Source organism: Bos grunniens, chromosome 9 (genome assembly GCF_055505025.1).
Source record: "Bos grunniens cultivar Pamir isolate PY7600 chromosome 9, Bosgru_T2T1.0, whole genome shotgun sequence".
Lineage (NCBI taxonomy): Eukaryota > Metazoa > Chordata > Mammalia > Artiodactyla > Bovidae > Bos > Bos grunniens.
Window position 1 is genome coordinate 54,080,443 of NC_141173.1, and position 21,771 is coordinate 54,102,213.

The window sequence follows — 21,771 nt, forward strand, 5'->3', positions numbered from 1 at the left end:
TTAAAAGAGCAGGAGAGAGCTGGCTCTTGGGATGAGGAAAACAAAGTGGGAGGGTCTGAAATTACATAAGAGGGTGAGGTGAGGAAGGTGCAGTGAAGAAAGGAGATTTAGGACCAGATGAGAGAGAGAGATGTAAAGCTAAATTTGTAGGACTGGGCAATTGATCGGATTATAAAAAGAGTAGAAAAAGATGACAGATGTTTCAGGCAGGGTAACTGAGAAGACAATGAAATCATTAACAGGATTAGGAAATCCAAAGAAGACACAGGTGATGGAGGGGTGGATGGGGGAGACAATGGAATAGAATTGTCATGGCTCAGAAATGTGAAAAGTCTGATTCTGCCACTTTGCCTGTATGAGCATTGGCAGACCACCTAACCTCCATGGATTACAGAGACCTTACCTACGGACTAGGAGAGACAGAGGAGCTTGGTGGTAAAGAACCCAGACTCTGGAACTGGAGTGCCCAAGTTTGAACGCCCCATTCTTTTATCCCATTTACTATCCACGTGGTTTGGGCCATTTACTTAACTTATGCCTGCCTCAGTTTCCTCATGTGTAAAATGGAGATAATAGTATTTGGGTTATGTATTTGTTTGCAGAATTAAATGGGTTGACACATGAAACACTTGGAACAAAAGTCAAGTCCTATGTATGAACTTACTACTTTTATTATAAGTAAAGTCTGATGTCCATTGCACATATACATGTTTATGAGTATATAATAGGATGGTTTGTATTTGAGATTCCAATGGAATATTCAAGGGAAGGAATAGGATAAACAGTTATAAATATTCTTCTAGAATTTATGAGCAGAATCAGGATGATAAAAATGTGCAAGTTATTTGACTATAGGTGATTGTTGACATTGGGAGAGTGAATTACATTAAGGATAGGAGAGAAAAATACTGATAATACAAAATAAAATCCTTGATTGAACATAAATTACAAATGAAGGACATTTGAAAACTAGGGAAGAGGGTATGTAGAAGCATCAGTGGATTTTCTCCTAGTAGACATCAGGTAATACAAACAGATCAAGGCAAGAATTTGAGCCTTGGACCTGAACAGACCAGGGTTTGTCTTGATTCTCAAGCCATGTAAATTGGGGTGATTTATTTACATTATCTAAACACACTCTACTTCAGTTGGGAAATGCATTAAAGTTTTGTATGAAATAAATGGCATGTTGTGGCAAGGGATGGGGGAAGTCACTCAGTCATGTCTGACTCTTTGTGACCCCATGGACTATATAGTCCATGGAATTCTTCAGGCCAGAATACTGGAGTGGGTGGCCTTTCCCTTCTCCAGGGGATCTTCCCAACCAAGGGATTGAACCCAGGTCTCCCTCATTGCAGGCAGATTCTTTACCAGCTGAGCCACAAGGGAAGCCCAAGAATCCTGGAGTGGGTAGCCTATCCCTTCTCCAGTAGATCTTCCCAACCCAGGAGTTGAACTGGGGTCTCCTGCATTGCAGGTGAATTCTTTACCAACTGAACTATCAGGGAAGCCCACATGTTATAAAAGATGTGCCCAATACAATGCATATCCCAGAATATACACTGGAATATTATACACATAGTATTGCACACACAGTGGGGGTTATTTATCACCACTAGCCTGCATATACCTAGGGCATCTATGTCCATGCCAACCGAAAGCCAAGCTGTTTCCTTCCCTCTGTCAATTTCTTTCCTAGGTTTATTCTTCCCTCATTTGGGTCCTCTCTGGGTCTCTGTACCGCCATAACTTTCTAATAAGTGTCATTATTCTGTTGTCTGTTCTACAAATAAAGTGAACAAGCAACCTGGTTCACAGAGCCCATGACTATGTACAATGTAACATCTACACGTGGGCATAGTACCACTTGTACTTGCATCTGCACACTGAATTAATACTGTCATTGCACTCGGAGAAGGCAATGGCACCCCACTCCAGTACTCTTGCCTGGAAAATCCACGGACGGAGGAGCCTGGTAGGCTGCAGTCCATGGGGTCGCTAAGAGTTGGACACGACTGAGCGACTTCACTTTCACTTTTCACTTTGATGTACTGGAGAAGGAAGTGGCAACCCACTCCAGTGTTCTTGCCTGGAGAATCCCAGGGATGGGGAAGCCTGGTGGGCTGCCATCTATGGGGTCGCACAGAGTCGGACACGACTGAAGCCACTTAGCAGCAGCAGCGGCACTTAATGCTGTCAATGCAATTAATGTTGTCATTGTATTCTCACGGTAGATCTGTGAGTCCTCTGGTGGCTTCCTAGGTGGTGTTAGTGATAAAGAATGTGCCAATGCAGGTAAGAGGTGCAGGTTCGATCCCTAGGTTGGGAAGATCTCCTGGAGGAGGGCATGGCAACCCACTCCAGTATTCTTGCCTGGAGAATCCCATGGACAGAGAAGCCTGACAGGTTACCGTCCATAAGGTCTCAGAGAGTCAGACACAACTGAAGCAATTTGGCAAGCATACACACGTACACACTGATTTATACAATGATGAAGGAAATTCAAATCCTAGACAAATGATGGATTGACCTGATTGTAACTTCCAGTAATAAGAGTACAGAAAACAGTCAGGTGTGAGAGGTAGGAAATGAAATAACTAGGTTGTAAAATGAAAGAGTAAAAGTAGTAGTTCAAGTCATGCTTGTTTTATTGAATACCCAATCTCTTTGTAATCAAAATCATTGACCTATGTGCTTGAGGAAAGCAGAACAAAATGAAAATTAAACAAAATAGAAACAAAACAGAGTTCTTGGGCTGGATTGAAACAGGGCTAACTAACCACAGGTTAAGAGTTATAGTATAGATTCTCACTCATATATTTATGGTCACACGGTAATCAACATCTCAACCTTTCCTTCCTATTTAAGCACTTTTTACTTCTTCAATAATTTTTTATAATATTTTAGCATTAAAAATAAATATGCAAGAAATCCAATATCTAACAGATATCTCTTAGGGTATAACAGAATATCTGTTACACCCTCCATAGTATCTGTGTAATCATGACCCTTGGGCTTCCCAGGTGCTGCAGTAGTAAAGAATCCACCTGCCAGTACAGGAGACACAGGTTCAATCCTTGGTCTAGGAAGATCCTTTGGAGAAGAAAATGGCAACACACTCCAGAATTCTTGCCAGGAGAACACCATGGACAGCGGAGCCTAGCAGGCTACAGTCCATGCGATTGCAGAGTCAGCCACAACTGAGCGCACACACACAGTCATAACCCTGGGTTTTTTAGTTGTGTCTTTGCAGAAGTGAAAGAAAAAACGGAAATCCTTCATGTTCTACAAGATGTGTCATGTCAGATGGGCCAATCTTAGATCAAGAGAGATGCAGAAAAGAGATACTCAAAGTTCTTTCATTGCCTATCAAAAACTGAGTCCTGCACGTGTCGGCTTCCTGTAACTATACCATCATAACGATGGATTATGCTCCATTTTACACTATAGGCTTAATGCTGTAGGCGTTCAGTTGGTGATCAGAGTTAAACCTGTGTGTGTGTGTGTATGTATGTGTGCACGCACGCTCAGTCATGTCTGACTCTTTTGCAACCCCATAGATTACTGTTTGCCAGGCCCCTCTGTCCATGGAATTCTCCAGGCAAGAACACTGGAGTGGGTTGCCATTTTCTCCTCCAGGGATCTTCCTGACCCAGGGATCAAGCCTGAGTCTTCTGCACCTTCTGCATTGGGAGATGGATTCTTTACCACTGTGCTACCCGGGAAGCCTGAGTTAAATAAATACTCAGCAGTATTGAATGATTCTTAAGGTTTTATGTGTGGAAGAAATGTGGCCCAGTTCAAGCTAGTTAGTGGGTGACAGTCACTTCTATCACAAAACATTGTGATAGACAATGTTTTGGTTATTATGCAGAGTTTCCTGTTGCAAATAATAGATTGCTTAGATACAGCAAGACACGGGCAGCATAGGGAGGGCCTGGCTTCCCAGGTAGAGAATTCATGTGTGCTATATGTCTTTGGCCAGTGCTTAACACATCAGTTTGTTCATCTGTAAAATGAGGATAATAACACTTTGCAAGGTTCTTATGAAGGCCAAATGATTAAACATAAAAATAATATGACCACCTCAAAGTCTGGCACATATTTAGAGCTCAATAAATTTTAGTTATTCTCTTTATTTCTCTCTGAGTGGAAAATGGTCTTAGATAAATGACTACAAAACTGATCTTTGTCTACCTGGAAATAAGAGAGAGGTTTACCCTTGTAATCCCATCAACCTTTTTCCATTTTTTTGTGGCCAGAGAGGTACATGTCTGTTGGCCCCCGTTAGTTTGAAACTGCACATTTTTTCTTTTAGTGGGATGAGGCTAAGAATGACAGTCTTAGTCAAATGCCAGACACTTGTGGTTGCTCAATTGATATTAATTAATCCCCACCAGCAGCATTTTGGCAACAGATCTTGACGCCTGTGACCTTTCATGCTGGATCAAATTACTCGCCGATGTTTCCTTCTCTCAGCCAAACCCTTCAAAATGTTCTTAGGCTGTTGGCAGAATTCCATGAGCAGGACAGTTTCCTGAGAAGCCTGAAGTTGGCAACTTAAAAGTGTTATTGCTAAATAAGTAGAATGTGAGACATTACATATCCAATTTTGGTGATGGAAGGTACCCAAGTAATCGTCGTAAATATACAAAAATTCCCCCTCTGAGCTCTGTGGAAGCTCAAGAGAAAGGATTCAGGAAATAGACTCCTGCCTGCAGTCTTTCACAAGCCCTGTGGTTATGCAGGACGTCCACTCACCACGACAAGGGATACTGCTGGGAAAACAACTGCTCCTCTCAGAGGATAAGCAGCTTAGGTTTGGTGCCTTGGGTAGCTCCAGGGTTTGATTAGTTTTAGTCCCTTTTTCTCCTGCTGTTTATGAAAAGGTGTTTTATTATGTGATTTTATTCTGTGTTTGCAATGAAGGCAGTAAAAGTCCCAAAGCTGAAACAAAGAGGTGACCCTTCTAGCCCTACCTTGGTCTCTTTCTGCCTGAGATGACAGTGCCCAGGCACCAACTGTGAGAAGGAAGGGACATGTGATGTTCAGATCATCTTGTACACCACCAAACTGTAGTTTCTTATAGAAAAGGTTGAATGCAATTTAAAATTCTGCTGTAAAGGTGATTTTCAAGAACTTGGTAATAGGAGTTACCATTTTGTTATTGGAGATTACAACTGTTACTACTTTGCTGTTGTTCAGTCACTATGTCGTGTCTAACTCTTTGGGATCCCATGGATTGCAGTCCGCCAGGTTTCCCTGTCCTTCTCTATCTCCCGGAGTTTGCTCAAACTCATGTCCATTGAGTCAGTGATGCTATCTAGCCATCACATCCTCTGCCTGCCTCTTTTTCTTTTGTCCCCAATCTTTCCCAGCATTTCCCCAGTCTTTTCTAATGAGTCAGCACTTATCATCAGGTGGCCAAAGTACTGGAGTTTCAGCATCAGTCCTTCCAATGAATATTCAGGGTTGATTTCCTTTAGGCTTGACTGGTTTGATTTCCTTGCTGTCCAAGGAACTCAAGAGTCTTCTCCAGCACCACAGTTCGAAAGTATCAATTCGACTATTAATGCTTTTTCTTCCCTGGAACTTCGCAACATTGTCACAATGTGTTGAAATGGTCGGTTCACTTTTCTCTTTCCTCCACTATATTTTAAGATTTTTTTCATTGCATCCCAATCACCTGGAACTGTAATAGGTACAGAGTAAACTGTTCAATAAAGATTTGCTAAATGAGTGAATGACAAGGTTCTATGAAAGTAGTGGGATGCAGATGATAGTGATGTAGCCAAATATTTATGGACCTGGTCTGGTGAAAAGTAGTAGTATTTGTGTATGCTTTCCCCACCTCCAATCTGCTGTTAGTTAACACCAACTTTAGGCTTCCCAGGTGGCTCAGCGGTAAAGAATCCACCTGCAATGCAGAAGACACAGAGACTCAGGTTCAGTCCCTGGGTTAGGAAGATCCCCTGGAGGAGGAAATGGCAACACGCTCCAGTATTCTTGCCTGGAGAATCCCATTGACAGAGGACCCTGGTGGGCTATACAGTCCATGGAGTCACAAAGAGTCAGGCACAGCTAAGCATGTAGGCAGCGGCATCCTTCAGATAAAATGAGTTTCTCAAGGAAGTCTTTTTTACATGCAATTTACCTTTTAAACTTTTGAAGTGCATAGGCCATGGTTGTTTTGCCTAATATTCTATTCTTGGCACCCAGCACAGTGCCTGGCATGCTACAGGCACATAACAAAGATTTGTTGAAGAATTACTCTCTGCTCTGATGGTGCCTCTTTTCTCTACCTACTATCAAATTTCTAGGCATTCATTACATTTAATTTAGAACACTTCAGTGATCTTGCTGGACTTCATTCATCCAGCCACTCCACACTAGAATGGTCTGGACACTGCTGCCAAAATAATTTTTACAAAGCTGTTCTCAGGCTGTAAACGTCCACAAATTGCTTTCAAATTACTCCTGTTTATTCACTTGTAAGGGCTTCCCAGGTGGTTCAGTGGTAAAGAATCCACTTGCCAATGCAGGAGACATGAGTTAGATCCCTGGATCTGGAAGATCCCCTGGAGAAGGAAATGGCAACCTTGCCATTTCTAGTATTCTTGCCTGGAAAATCCATGGACATAGGAGCCTGGGGGGATACAGTCTATTGGGATGAGAGGGTAACAGGCAGGAAGGCCAGGGGTCTCCATATGGAGGAAACAGGCTGCAAATGTCAGACATTTTTTAATCTCTCTCTTAAGAAGCAGGAGGAAACAAACAAGTGTTTGATTTTTTCCCCTTCTCCATACAAATTTAAAAGGGAGTTTCTCTTAAAATTCTGTGTTGCCATGACAACACCTGGCTCCACCTGAACTTAACTTTTCTCAAACCTGGAGCTAACCAATGCGTTTTTCCTATGGAAACGTTTTTCTTGAGCCACATTAATGAACTATGTATTTACCCTAGACTCTGTCTTTCTTCAAGTCAGTTCCGCTTAAGACTCAGAACCGATAAGGGCTCAACCTGTATGTTTTGCTCATGCGTTGTTCTCCTGATCTATGTTAACGAAACTATATATTTACTTGGAAACCTGCCTTTCTTCAAGATTCATGTCCATCGTTTTATGGCTCGGGGTGACTGACCTAGTGCTAATGTTATCTCAAAATGCATGTTGTGGGTGAGGGGCCTGGGGCCACTCTGAGTTTTGGGACATCTCCTTTCTCTAATTAACAGCTTGCTGATAGGTATATAACATACTGCTAAAGGCAAGGGGGGCAGGGGTTGGCATTCTTTCTGCCCCTTTCTGATGTCTATGTCAGAGGCATTCTCTGTCTCTTTTAGACTTTAATAAAACTTTATCACACAAAAGCTCTGAGTGACCAAGCCTCGTCACTAGCCCCAGATTGAATTCCTCTCCTCCAGAGGCCAAGAATCCCAGCATCTTTCATGGCTCAGCAACAATCTTTCAGGGTCACAAAAGAGTCAGACAAGACTCAGTGACTAAACAACAATTCACTTGTAAACAGACACTTCTAAGTTTTATACCAGTTGCCCTCCACTATCTTTTTGAAATCTCATTTCTCCATAGAAGTTGTTTGTACTACTCAAGCCATTTTTTTTTTTTTTTGGCTTTGTCTTTAAGTGAAGGCATATTTCTCTATGGTTATGCCCAGCTTCTTGTCTTTTGGGTCTTCAGTAACGTTTATATTGCATATACCATGTGTCTTACATGTATGAAATATACTCAGAAATATTTTAGACGCATGGAAGATGAGCTTTCAATATTCAACAGCAAGTAACATGAGCAAATGAACCATACATAGAGATTTGAAGTATTCAGTAATCTGAATAAAACTGTAAGATAAGCTGATCACAGGAATAGAAGGACTTTCTGTGACTCAAGCAGGAAAAAGGGAAGAAAGGAGCAGAAAGTGGGATTCTCCTCCTCCCCACCAATGCTGTGTCATTGATGTCTTACTGATTCTCTTTCTGAGCTGGAGAAGGGGAAACGGAAGTGTGAGTCTTGGAAGTGAGTGGGAGCGTGTGGCGGGGGGTAGGGGGTGGTAGTGGTGGTAATAAGTAAGTAAAGGTCGGTAAGCAGTGCTGGCAGCAGCATCAAATGGCTGCTGGAAGTCAAGGCCTGGAACCTGATAAGAATAGCCACCTATAGTAGAAAGAAATGCAGCCTTGGGAAGTCTTGGGACATCTCTCAGTCAGACTATCTTACTAAACTAAGTTGTCACTCAAAATGTGTGATGTAATCCATAGTCTATAACATTTTTTGCCTTTTTTTGTTATGTTAGCTTGCCTCCAAAGATGATTATTGTTTCTTAAGTCTGTTAGATGAGGAAATATACATTTTATTCTCTAGAGACTCTCTGTGTGCTATTGGCCTACAAAATCAACTATTTGGGTAGTTTTTTCTTCTCAAAGGAAACTATAAATATTAATGGGGTTTGTTGGTTTTATGATCAACATCAAAGAAGATACAATATTGACCTGCAAAAACCCCCAGAGTTATTGTTTACAAATGCAGCTATCATGGATGAGAAAATACTCATTATCATGAAGTTTTTAATCACCAAATCTTAAAAAAAAAATCTATGGAGTAGATTTAGTGAACTGTATGACAAACTTATTATACCAGATCAAATTCTTTTGTGATTTTTGTGGATAGCCTGAAAATATGTCTGAGTTTGGGACAAAAATGAAGAATGTCCTTCACTTTCAAACTAGAAGTAGTGAAGCATTTCTGTAAGTGAGATTGGGAACTTATATAGAAAGCCTTTCATTAAAGATTAATATGAATTTTTACAAGGACAGCAAGTTTAGTCAATAAGGAGACTACCTGCAATGTAGGAGACCTGGGTTTGATTCCTGTGTCAGGAAGATCCTCTGGAGAAGGAACTGGCAACCCACTCCAGTATTCTTGTCTGGGGAATCCCATGGACAGAGGACCCTGGCAGGCTATAGTCTGTGGCATTGCAAAGAGTTGAACATGACCGAGTGACTAAACCATCACCACCAAGTGATTGTGTGGGAATTTGATAATATGTTTGCTATGAGGAGTACAGAATAAATGCTATATAGACTCTTCCTAGATTCTTAAAATTTCAGGGAAAATAAAACCAAATTTCTGTAGATTCATAATACCACCAGAGTATGGTCAAAAAGCAAGAAAACAAGTAAAAAGATCAATTTAAAACTGCTTAATGGGGACTTTTAATATAAAATAACTTACTTTCATTTTTAAAACTGTAATGTGTCCAGTCAGTTTTTTCCCCAAAGAAATATGGATTTATGTTCCTCTTGCTGGGAAAAATACCAATAACCTCAGATATGCAGATGACACCACCCTTATGGCAGAAAGTGAAGAGGAACTGAAGAGCCTCTTGATAAAGGTGAAAGTGGAGAGTGAAAAAGTTGGCTTAAAGCTCAACATTCAGAAAACGAAGATCATGGCATCCGGTCCCATCACTTCATGGGAAGTAGATGGGGAAACAGTGGAAACAGTGTCAGACTTTATTTTTCTGGACTCCAAAATCACTCCAGATGGTGACTGCAGCCATGAAATTAAAAGATGCTTACTCCTTGGAAGAAAAGTTATGACCAACCTAGATAGCATGTTCAAAAGCAGAGACGTTACTTTGCCAACAAAGGTTTGTCTAGTCAAGGCTCTGGTTTTTCCATTGGTCATGTATGGATGTGAGAGTTGGACCGTGAAGAAGGCTGAGGACCGAAGAATTGATGGTTTTGAACTGTGGTGTTGGAGAAGACTCTTGAGAGTCCCTTGGACTGCAAGGAGATCCAACCAGTCCATTCTGAAGGAGATCAGCCCTGGGATTTCTTTGGAAGGAATGATGCTAAAGCTGAAATTCCAGTACTTTGGCCACCTCATGCGAAGAGTTGACTCATTGGAAAAGACTCTGATGCTGGGAGGGACTGGGGGCAGGAGGAGAAGGGGACGACAGAGGATGAGATGGCTGGATGGCATCACTGACTCGATGGACGTGAGTCTGAGTGAACTCCGGGAGTTGGTGATGGACAGGGAGGCCTGGAGTGCTGCAATTCATGGGGTCGCAAAGAGTCAGACACGACTGAGCGACTGATCTGATCTGATCTATCTGTTTTCATTTAATAAATAGATGTTACTAATTATAACAAAATAAAAGATTTTATCCATTTTGAAGTATAGTGTTTCTTATCAAATTAAATTGCCAATTCCATTTGTAAGCAACTTTTGTTCTGAGCTGTTACAGCTGTGTACTCCAAGAGTGTACAATTGGTTTATTTTTTTCTCTTTAAATTCAGTATAACCAACCAATTATTAAATTATGTTTCTCCATTATGTCTTTCACCCTCCATTTCTAATCTGTGTCTTCATATGAAAATTGAATTTCTTGTAGACACCATATACTGGATCTCGAGCTTTATTTTTTTTAACCCTCTTATAGTTGCTCTATTCAATTGGTACTTAGATCATTCATATTTAAAATGATTATTGATACAGTTTAATATCTTGCATGTCTGTAACCGTTTTCTGTCAGCTGCTGTATGAACAGGTCATCCAAGATTGCTGTTCTCTTGCTCTCTGCACATCCCCAGCTTCACCTACACTCTACTCATGTGACTGATCTCACATACCTGCTCCCTGCCTCAGCTAATTCTTGTTCTAATCTTTAGAGCAGAGCATTACTGACTTTCCTACATACTTGTGCCCTTCCCCCACCCCCAGCTGGTTATTGTTTTAATCTTTAGAGCAGAACATCTCCACCAGAATAGCTAATCAAAGGGGTGGTAAGGGGCGTCCCCCTCGTTAGTTTCCCTGGTAACTGAGGAGCCCACCAGATATCAATTCCCCTGCAGCGATAACCTTATACTCCGTCCTCCCAGGGAGCTGAGGCTGCTGCCATGTTTGTCCTACCTGTTGTCTGTTGCACGAGGAAGTGGGGTGTTGCTCCAGGACCTTGCTCCAGAAAGGTAAGCTCCCCCTATCCATGAAATCATTGATATTTCTGTTGCTGACTCCAGGCTCTTTTTTTGGTCTTGAAGCTGGGCAAGCACAGGGCTTGCAGGGTTGCAGGGTATAGTCCAACAATTGGTGGGGCCAACCAGGAGCACCGAGCTGGGAAATGAGGGTGGGGAATGGAAAGTTGCGGCAGTCCTCCATTAACGTATGGAGCCAAAAAGTTACGGGTGTAATTCTAGGGTGGGTGTCCACTAATATAGGGCCCAAGAATTCCAGGGGTGATCCCAAAAGTTGCTGTGGTAATTTTGGGGTGGCTGTCCCCTACTATGTGGGGCCCTGTGGTGGCTGTCCTTGACTAATGGAGTGTGCCAATAGAGTACAGAGAACTCATAGACAACATCACCCGCCCCCGCCCCCAACTCCCAAGGTTTCTGCTGCGATATTGGCTGCCATTATGGTGGGAAGAAAGAAGTTAGATGATAAGGCAGTGGGCACAGTTGTAGGCTGACCATTGCTTTTTTTGGTTTGTTTTCTTTAATATTTATTTATTTGGCTGTGCTGGTGGGTCTTAGATGCCACATTTAGGATCTTTAGTTGTGGCATGCCATTGCTTTTTATTTTTAATTTTTTTTCTTCATGATTTATATTTTAAATTTATTTTTGTTTGTGCTGAGCCTTTGCTGCTGTGTGCTTTCTTGGGTTGTGGTAGGGGCTACGTTCTAGTTGCGGTGCGCTGGTTTCTCATTGCGATGGCTTCTGTTTTGCAGAGCATGGGATCTAGGGTTCACGGGCGTCAGTGGTTGTGGCACACCGGGCTTAGTTGCCTCACAGCATGTGGGATTTGCTGGACCAGGGATTGAGCCCATGTCCCCTGCATTGGCAGGGGAATTCTTAACCACTGGGCCACCAGAGAAGTCTGCCATTGCTTTTTGTATGAAGAGAGGCCACAGAGGCTGAGCTAACTGCTGAGGTGAGGGTAAATTAAATGTTGATTCCTGCTCCTCTGAAAGTGAGGCACGTGAATATAAGTGAATAATATGTATTATTGTCTTACTGTTTTTAAACTGACTTGGCTATTTAGGAGCTGAAAAAAATCACTGAAAATGGGCAAGACGGGAATCTTTGACACTCTGAAACAGGTTTTTGCATATGCCTTGGAGGAAGTTAGTTTTCTAGAGAAAATTGGTATTTCTCTTTCTGTGCCTTTGAGATGTAAATGATTTATGTGGATTCTCAGAAACTATAATCACCTGTGATTCCTGAGAGGGGAGAAAAAAGAGGCCTTTTAAACTCCAGCAGGAAACCTGTGCCATTTCTGTGTATATGGATATAAGAAGAGAATGACTATCTCTCTCATTTCAAATAGGATAAAATATTGGAGTATTAATTGCTGTGTGTGTTAAGTTGTGTCCGACTCTGTGCAACCCCATGGAGTATAGCCTGCCAGGCTCCTCTATCCATGGAATTTTCCAGGCAAGAAGATTGGTGTGGGATGTCGTTTCCCACTCCAGGAGATCTTCCCAATCCAAGGATCAAACCTGCATCTTCTGCATTAGCAGGCGTCTTTATCTCTGAGCTGCCTGGGAAGCCCATTAATTGCTGGGCAGGTCTAAGTTTATCTACATTTGCTTTCTTAAGAGAAAAAGACTAACGTATATGTTTTCAGTTAAGGAAATGCTTTTATGATAAATAGTTTACAATTACTTGCTTCTTGGTTTTTGCCAGAGATTAAGGTTTTTAAGGGTTAAGATTATAATTGGTCATAATTCTGTTTATTGTAGCCAAGTTTCTTTAATAATTACATTGTAATCAGATGTTTAGCCATGTATTTAAAAGTCTTTTGTCATTTATAGTTATTGTACTTTGATGCTATTGCAAAAGTGCTTCACGTTCAAGAAAATTCACAGGGAGGACTGTTTGACAAGGCCTGACTGTACAGGTCTCTGGTAAATTTCAGAGCATGCTGCCAAACAGGGAAAGAAAAGAGTCCTAATAGAAAACCTGATGGCTCCATAAAACTTTTACAAAAGGACTGTTTACTGAGTGAACTGGTAAATATGGTTATAATGTTTATGGGTTTTGTCTGAAATGTCTAGTTTTGATCTGTGTTTTTCAGGAGAAATCCTTCCCCTCAGGTTAATTATGACTTACAGCGATTTGGTGAACTATGTACATGTGGGTAGAACTGAAACATTTTTCTTCTCTAACTGGTGCCTCTAGAACCTGGAGATTGCTGGGTTCCTAGTAGTCTTACCATGTGAATGGGAAAAAACTGTCTCCTGGGGTGTGCAGGAGTCTTGATATTTGGGGGACCTCTAGAAGAGAGAAATCCACCAAGGTGGGTCCTGAGGGCAGGCCTTTGGCAGGGCTTTTTCAGCCTCGAGAGGCCTTTTGGGAATTCAGCCTGAGACTCCTGAGGAGTTTGGAGGAGCCTGTGTAGTCAACTGGCCAGACTTAATTTGCAAATAAATTAGTCTTGGTTTGGCTTTGCAGATGAGGGTAATTTTAGAGAGAAAAATACTGTGTTTCAATGGATATTAAATTCTAGTTCTGCTAATTAAGGTCTATATTTATGTTGTGTTAGCCCACTCCAGTACTCTTGCCTGGAAAATCCCATGGACGGGGGGGCCTGGTGGGCTGCAGTCCACGGGGTTGCTAGGAGTCGGACACGACTGAACGACTTCACTTTGACTTCTCATTTTCATGCATTGGAGGAGGAAATGGCAACCCACTCCAGTGTTCTTGCCTGGAGAATCCCAGGGATGGGGGAGCCTGGTGGGCTTCTGTCTATGGGGTTGCACAGAGTCGGACGAGACTGAAGTGACTGAGCAGCAGCAGCAGCCAGACTTTTGCTCTGATGTTCAGGATGGAAAAAGAATTCTCTAGTGAAGTTGTCACAGAGTATAGCTACTCATGATGTGTAACATTGTTTTCTTTAAATCTGTTGCTAAAAGCACAGATACAGTGGTTGTGTAACAATTTGGTATAAATGGTAAAATACATAGCTTCTAAAATGTTTCCCCATCAGTATACTTCTGAGCTTGTTCAGGGTGTGGTATCTCAGAAAGTGGTTTGCTTAATGGTCCTGTGCTGTAGCTGTTAGACGTCTTACATTTAGTTGCTAGCCTGGGCAACAAAATGGCCTCACCGTGAAATGAGTCTAATTACCAGGCCTACAGTAAGACTTCATTGCCATCATCTTCTGAACTTCATGAAAAATTGACCAGGCTAATGTAAACACATAGGGATGGCTGACAATGGGGAGAAAGACTTCCTGTCCCACGTGCTATTACATCAGAAGAATACCTGCTGGTAAATGTTACCATACAACACATCATATCCTTTGCCAGGGTGACTGCCCATGAATCCCCTGGGCTATACTCTGTAGAGTGGAATAGACTTGCTTTTGGACACACAAGTCTAACTAGTGGGATTAATTGATTTTGTTTAGAAAGACCTTGTGGGTCCATCCCTAATGTGGCAGACCTGTACTGTGGCTGCCTCCTGGCACCAGAATGTTTCGCTTAGAGCCAGGTGGAGGTGGTTTGCTCTGTCCCGATGGAGGTAGTTCTGAGTTTACAAAAAAACCAGAGGTGGCCTTACTTTCCTTATTACTGAACAAGACACTACTACCATTAACTCCCTCTCTGTTGACCTGGTAAGCCTTTGGCTCCAAAATTTGCCTGCATCCCGGCAAATGACTGTTCAGAGCATACTAGGTGTCTCATTCTTGATACTCTTTGACTGCTGCTGTTTTGTATTGTACTTCTGGCACATTGTTGCATTGCCATCCTATGTCACTGACCACAGGGATCTCACGGAAGATGGGTGGGCCAAGATTGTAAGGGTTGTGCGGGCTGTATAAGGGTAGAGTGTATGATCAGGCCACCCAAGATGGCTATTCTCTTGCTCTCTGTTCATCCTCTGCTTGACCAGTGCCTGCTTCACCTACACCCTACTCACCTGACTGAACTTCCTAAATACTCCTCCCACCCCAGCCTCAGCTGGTGATTGTTCCGATTCTTAGATCAGAATATCTGTCCCAGGATAGCTTATCAAAGGGGCAGTGAGGGGCCTGCTAATTTCCCTGGTAGCCAACAAGCCAACTTGATGTCAATTCCCCTTTAACTGGGAACCTTCCCCTCCCCCTGGGAGTGAGACTGCCCCCATGTCCTGCCTACTTGCTGTGCACAATGCAGTGTTGCTCCAGGACCTTGCTTCAGACCTGGAAGCTCCCACAGCCATTAAACCACTGATGTTTCTGTTGCTGACTCTTGGCTTTCATTGGTCTTGAAGCTGGGCAAGTACAGGGCTTGTAGACCTGTAGTGTGTAGCAGGGCGAATAAAGGCCCTGCTCTTTATTTCTGTCTTCCACTCTTTTTTTGCCTTCTCCAGTTTTAATTGAACATTTTATATGATTCTTTTTGCATTCATCTTAGCATATAAATTATACTTGTTTTTAGTCATTGCCCTAGAACTTGCAAAATACACTTATAATACAACTAATATAAATCTGCTTTCAAAAAATGCTATTACGCTTCATGGGTAGTATATGTACCTTATAATAGTATACCCAATTCCTCTCTTCCATTCCTTACAATATAGCTGTCATTTATTTCACTTAGCCATAAGGTGTAATCACTGATTACATCATTGCTATCATTATTTTGAAATTTATTAGGCCAATTAAAAATTAGAAATAAAAGGTCTGATTTCACCTTTGTGCTAAGCTGCTTCAGTCACGTCTGACTGTGTGTGAACCTATGGATTGCAGCCTGCCAAGTTCCTCTGTCCATGTGATTCTCTAGGCAAGAATACAGGAGGGGCTGGCCATGCATTTCACCTTTACTTATTCCTTGTCTGATTCTTTCTTTTTTATGCAGGTTTGAGTTTTTAATCTATGAGTTTCAGACTTTCATGTCTGAAGAACTTTTAATATTTATGTTACTGGCAACAATAACATTACAATAAGTTTGCTTGTCTGAAATGACTATTTCTCCATTTTTGAAGGATAATTTTGCTGGGTTCAATTTTCTAGGTTAGTGTTTTTTTTTTTTTTCTGAGCACTCTAAATATTTCACTTCACTATTTTCTTGTATATATGGTTTCTGAAGAGAATTGTGATGACTTTCTTATACTAGTTTCTCCATGTATTAGGTAGTTTTGTTTCTTCTGAGATTTTCAAAATTTTCTCTTTGTCTTTGGTTTCCTGAAGTCTGAATAGGATATAGACAGGTATAGATATTTTTTTTATTTATCCTACTTGAACATCTTGAGGTTTCTGTATCTATAATTTTGTCTGTCATTAATTTTAGAGAATTCTCAGCCATTTTTAAACTAGAGAATATTAGAGGGAAAATATCTTAAAACTTACTAGTCAGAAAAGATACTCTATGAACAAAGAATGAAAATTAGATAGACAGGAAATTTCTTACTCAAAAATGGGTACTTGAATACAATAATATGACATTTAAAGTACTGATAGAAACACTTTTAATAAATTCTATACCCAGATAAACTATATTTAAGAGTGAGGTCACAATAAAAGTATTTTCAGAGAAATACTAACAGCACCTACTAGTATATTCTAACTCTTTTTAAGAGAGCTAAAGGATATAGTTTAAAAGAGCTAAAGGATATAGTTTAGTAAGAAAAAGAATCCTGGATTCTGCCAAAAGAAAATTAGCTAATTTATATTTGTTAGTATGGTGGACTGTATATCCTGAAGAATCTCCCTCAGTAGAATACAGACATTCTAAACATATATGATACTTAATTCATTTAAGTCCATAGTTCAAAAGATCAAAAATTTAGAAGTTGAGATCATAGTTGTGAGTGATACAGATATTCTGACTGCCCTGAGAGTGTTTATTAATGAATTTGGATCTATGGCTTACTGGAATTAGACACAAGATATAGGAGTGAGTTGGGAATGTTATCCTTCTCTCTCCTCATTCATCTAATAATCTTATGGTATATGACATTATTGTTTCCAGTTTTTCATCTCTTTCTTTATCTGTACCTTTTGCCATGTTGTAACTGAATGAGAGGCAGTGACCATTGTGGCAGACTTTTGGCATAAAAATAATGATCTGTTTATGAATCAAGTAGTATTCTAGCAAGCTGTCAATATAGTTCATTCTCAAGGACACTCTGATCTACTAGCTCACTAAACATCCCTATGAGTCAGATTATTCTGACCACCACTAGGTGCCTAAGTCCTTTTTATATTTGAAATATCCCTATTGTCTTCGGCAGCAAAGTGCTAAAACTTGGTCTCTGCTATTTTGAAATCTCCATTGTAATGAGGGAACCCATCTCAATGGCAATATCCCAAAGGTCACTAGTGCCTAAAGAAGAGAACAAGTGTAGATATTTTTAAGGATATCCTCATTAATATTTTCCTATTTTTCAATATTTCAATATTTTCAATATTTCCTAATATTGAGGAAAATATATGCCCTAGTAAAGGGAATATCTTCTGGGTCTTCTCACAGATATAACTGGTGTGTGTCGCTGTGGAGATTGTTGTCATTGTTCAGTCGCTAAGTCATATCCAATTCTGCAACCCCATGGACTGCAGCATGCCAGGCTTCCCTGTCCTTAACTGTCTTCCTGGGGTTTGCTCAAATTCATGTCTACTGAGTCAGTGATGCCATCCAACTGTCTCATCCTCTGTCATGGACTTCTCCTCCTTCCCTTAATCTTTCCGAGCATCAGATCTTATCTAATGACTCAGCTCTTCGCATCAGGTGACCAAAGTATTGGAGCTTCAGCATCAGTCCTTCCAATGTGAATATTCAGGGTTGATTTCCTTTAGGATTGATTAATTTGATCTCCTTGCAGTTCAAGGGACTCTCAAGAGTCTTCTCCAGCACCACAAATCAAAAATATCAATTCTTTGGCATTCAACTTTCCTTATGGTCCAGTTCTCATATGACTACTGGAAAAATTATAGCTTTGACTATATAGACCTTTGTTGGCAAGTAATGTCTCTGCTTTTTAATACACCGTCTAGTTTGTCATAGCTTTCTTTCCAAGAAGCAAGCGTCTTAATATCATGGCTGCAGTCACTGTCCACAGTGACAGTGATTTTGGAGCCCAAGAAAATTAAGTCTGTTTCCACTTTTTTCCCATCTATTTGCCACGAAGTGATGGCACTGAATGCCATGATCTTCATTTTTTAAGTGTTGAGTTTTAAGCCAGATTTTTCACTCTCCTCTTTCACCCTCATCAAGAGGCTCTTTAGTTCCTCTTCACTTTCTGCATGAGAGTGGTATCATCTGCATATCTGAGGTTGTTGATATTTCTCCTGGCAGGCTTGATTCCAGTTTGTGATTCATCCAGCCTGGCGTCTTGCATGATGTACTCTGCAAATAAGCAAGGTGACAGTATCCAGCTTTGATATACTTCTTTCCCAATTTGGAACCAGTCCGTTGTTCCATGTCCAGTTCTGTTTCCTCTTGACCTGCATACAGGTTTTTCAGGAGACAGGTAAGGTAGTCTCCCATCTCTTTAAGAATTTTCCACAGTTTGTTGTGATCTTCACAGTTAAAGGCTTTAGTGATGTCGATGAAGCACAAGTATATATTTTTCTGGATTTCCCTTGCTTTCTCTATGATCCAGCTGATGTTGGCTCTTTGACCTCTGGTTCCTCTGCATTTTCTAAATCCAGCTTGTACATCTGGAAGTTCTCAGTTCATGTACTGTTGAAACCTAGCTTGAAGGGTTTTGAGCATTATTTAGCTAATGTATGAAATGAGCAGAATTGTATGGTAGTTTGAACATTCTTTGGCATTGCCTTTCTTTGGGATTGGAATGAAAACTTGTAATTATACAGGATGCTGCTGCTGCTGCTAAGTTGCTTTAGTTGTGTCCGACTCTGTGCGACCCCATGGACTGCAGCCTACCAGGCTCCTCCATCCGTGGGATTTTCCAGGCAAGAGTACTGGAGTGGGGTGCCATTGCCTTCTCCAAATTATACAGGATAAATCCATTCTAATGGTTCTGTCTTCCTAAATAAAGCTTTGTATTCCTTTCTCTACATTAGTGCCAGGAAAACATTGGCATTTCAATCTCATTAAGCATAGACCACCATGAAGTTCAAGTTTCAGCCAACTATTTACATTGTTAGAACATGTCCTAGCTGTAAAAACTGACATTAATTTTAATATCTCTAGTAAGTGCATCCATATTAAAGAATTTAGCTTTGTATAGTAGTATAATTTCTCCTCCTTAAAATAACAGCTTTTATACATATTCCCCAGTGTTTTCCAGTACGCATTAGTGAAATATTGCAATCCTTTTGGTATTTAAACTACTTCCTCTCTAATCACACCTCTATTTGACCCTCTGGAGCAAGTTCAAATTTGACCCTAGTTATGGCTCTTGTGGCAAAGGAATAGTTAGAGCATTTTGAGCAGAGTAGGCATTCCCTAGTAAAACATCTAAGGTGAGGTTATTGTAGGATTTACAAGCAGAGGAAGGGAATTCTTACAAGGGAGAGCAAGAACTTTTTCTTGAAGAGGAAGGCTAAGATTGACTCAGGGTTTGAAGATTCTCATTTTATCCAAATCAGATACACACATTCTCAGTTTCAAAGACCCATTTCTTGCCAAATAGCACCCTAAATTTTTCCTGAGAAACTTGGCAAGGCTGCAAATAAATTCGCTGTAATTTTGCAATCCACCTATTAAATTTTGGATGGAATTTAAGTTAACAATTATTTGTATTAAATTTTTCCAGTTCAGTTACTGGTGTTTGTCTCCTGACCAGATTCTGACAGGCGCCAAACATGAACTGCAGAAAGGTTTGCTCAAACACTGACTTAAAGATAATGCTATTGTCCAATTAGAAGAGCAACACTGTAGTAGCAGTGATGATAAACAATATTGACTGATAAAACAATAGATTTTATTGAGTCCATTTGAGTCCTACATGAAGCAAGTGACAAGCTCAACTCAAGTCACAGTCTGAGGACCAAAGACTGAATTTCTGGAAATCATGGGTCAGATAATTGCTGGAAAAATGGCTTTATCCTCTAGTCTCATCTTTGGCACAACCTAACATCAAGGCAGTTGGCAAAGAACAAAAGTAGTTTTGAGAGTTCAGATCCAGTATCATAAAGCAGGGAAGACAGGTGGGTTTGCTTCTGAGAGGCAACAAGATAAGGACTTAAAACCTCAACTGGTACAGATAAGCAGCTTGAAATGGAAATACATAAATCAATTTCTCACTGAAAAAAAGCATAGATTGCTCTGTGATTCATAAGGAGAGCTTTAACTTTTGTGTAGAAGGGATAAAAAAGAAATTCATGACTTAACTGCTCAATTTTATAGTCATTTCTAAGTATAAAAATTATACCCTTAAAAGAGAGATTGTGTGGAGCACCACTGTATGGAATTTCAGGGAGGGAAATTTTGTTTTTTTAGTTTTCCAGTGAATCTTCTTATCTTTGGCATGTCTGGATTATACAGTATTTATATTACACACTGTATTCAAGTCAAAATTCATAACCTAAGGAGAGATTAAGTCAGGTTTTATTAATTGTTAGCCAGCAGTTTGCTGTTTTTTTCTTAATTGGGTAAATATATTGATGCCTTTGGCTCTTTGTTTCATTATCTGTGAAATATAAGTTTTGAGGTTTATTATGATTCCACATCTATGCAAGTACCTCACAGGGTGTCTTCACTTTGCCCTGGGATTTAGAAGAGGTGTCTATAAGAAGTCAGAGCTACATTTCCAGTTACTTGTTTTGCCAGTCAAATGGTAAAGAGGAGGAGGAAAAACACCTTTTAAATGACCTCATCACAAGCTTTTAATGCTAAGAATACACAGATGCACCAGTGTTTGTGGGTTTTATGGTAATAGGTCAGGTTTTCATGTGCGGGGATTTTTCAATTTCTCATTTTAAGATGTTATGAAAAATGTTACTATAGCAGAAAGGGAGAGTATTTAGCTCCTTAAAAGACAGAAGCAGTGAAATACTAAATTTCTTTTTTTAGGTTTCAGATTTAACTGTAGCACTCATGAATTTCTAAGGTTTCAAACTTGACTATTTCCACATCCATATTCATGATGCTGTTTTTATCCGTAAGTGCTACCCACTAGGTTTATTTTAGATGATCTTGTTAATACCCTGACAAGCAGTGAACCTCTTATCTTTAGGACCCAGAAATGTGAAATAAAGATTTTGTGGGGAGGGTAATAAAGAGGATACAGGGGGAAAATCCTTCTGTTATTGCTCAAATACCAACATGAAAGTATTTCAGTGGTTGGAAATTAGTCTGAAATTTAATAAAATAGAAAAAATATATAAAGTAATCTAGTGACTGAGACTGAATATTTAATTCACTATATTAAATTAATTTCAAAGTCGAAGAATATTTTAAACTACATTAGAGATGTATTTCTCAAAGGTCTTCTAAGTATTTAAAGGGATGCATTTGACTCTTTATTTAAAAAAAAATAAACTTGATATCACTGAAGTATTGGTAACTATGCCTTTTGATCCAGGACATTAATTTCAATTAGTATATCTACCATTTTGTCAAAGGAAAAACATTTTCATGAAATGATAAAAATATAATAACATAAAAAGTAGACATTGCTGATTTTTAGTGTAAAATCTTTAGCTACAATAATGATTCAACCTTGAGGTAAACCTACTTCACTTATTTAATCTCCATTTCTGATGCCTAGTCATTTTTTTTTTTTCTTTCGAAAATGCTGGAATCTCTGGTAGATGTGTTTGTTGCTGTAAGAAAGAGAAGGAAAGAAAGAGATACTTTTAAAAATTCATCATC

At 40.1% G+C, this 21,771-nt stretch overlaps 1 long non-coding RNA gene across 4 annotated transcripts in view; it reads left to right on the forward strand.

The window, feature by feature from the left end:
- Nucleotides 1-21,771, forward strand: part of LOC147365974 (uncharacterized) — a 193,182-nt gene that overhangs the window by 86,636 nt on the left and 84,775 nt on the right. For 3 of the 4 annotated variants that reach the window (XR_015133097.1, XR_015133096.1, XR_015133099.1), the window contains exon 2: nt 10,891-10,977. This is a non-coding gene — a long non-coding RNA (uncharacterized LOC147365974). Of the gene's footprint in view, nt 1-10,890; nt 10,978-18,285; nt 18,557-21,771 lie in introns of those variants that run through there. The other variant, XR_015133098.1, reaches the window with a different exon arrangement.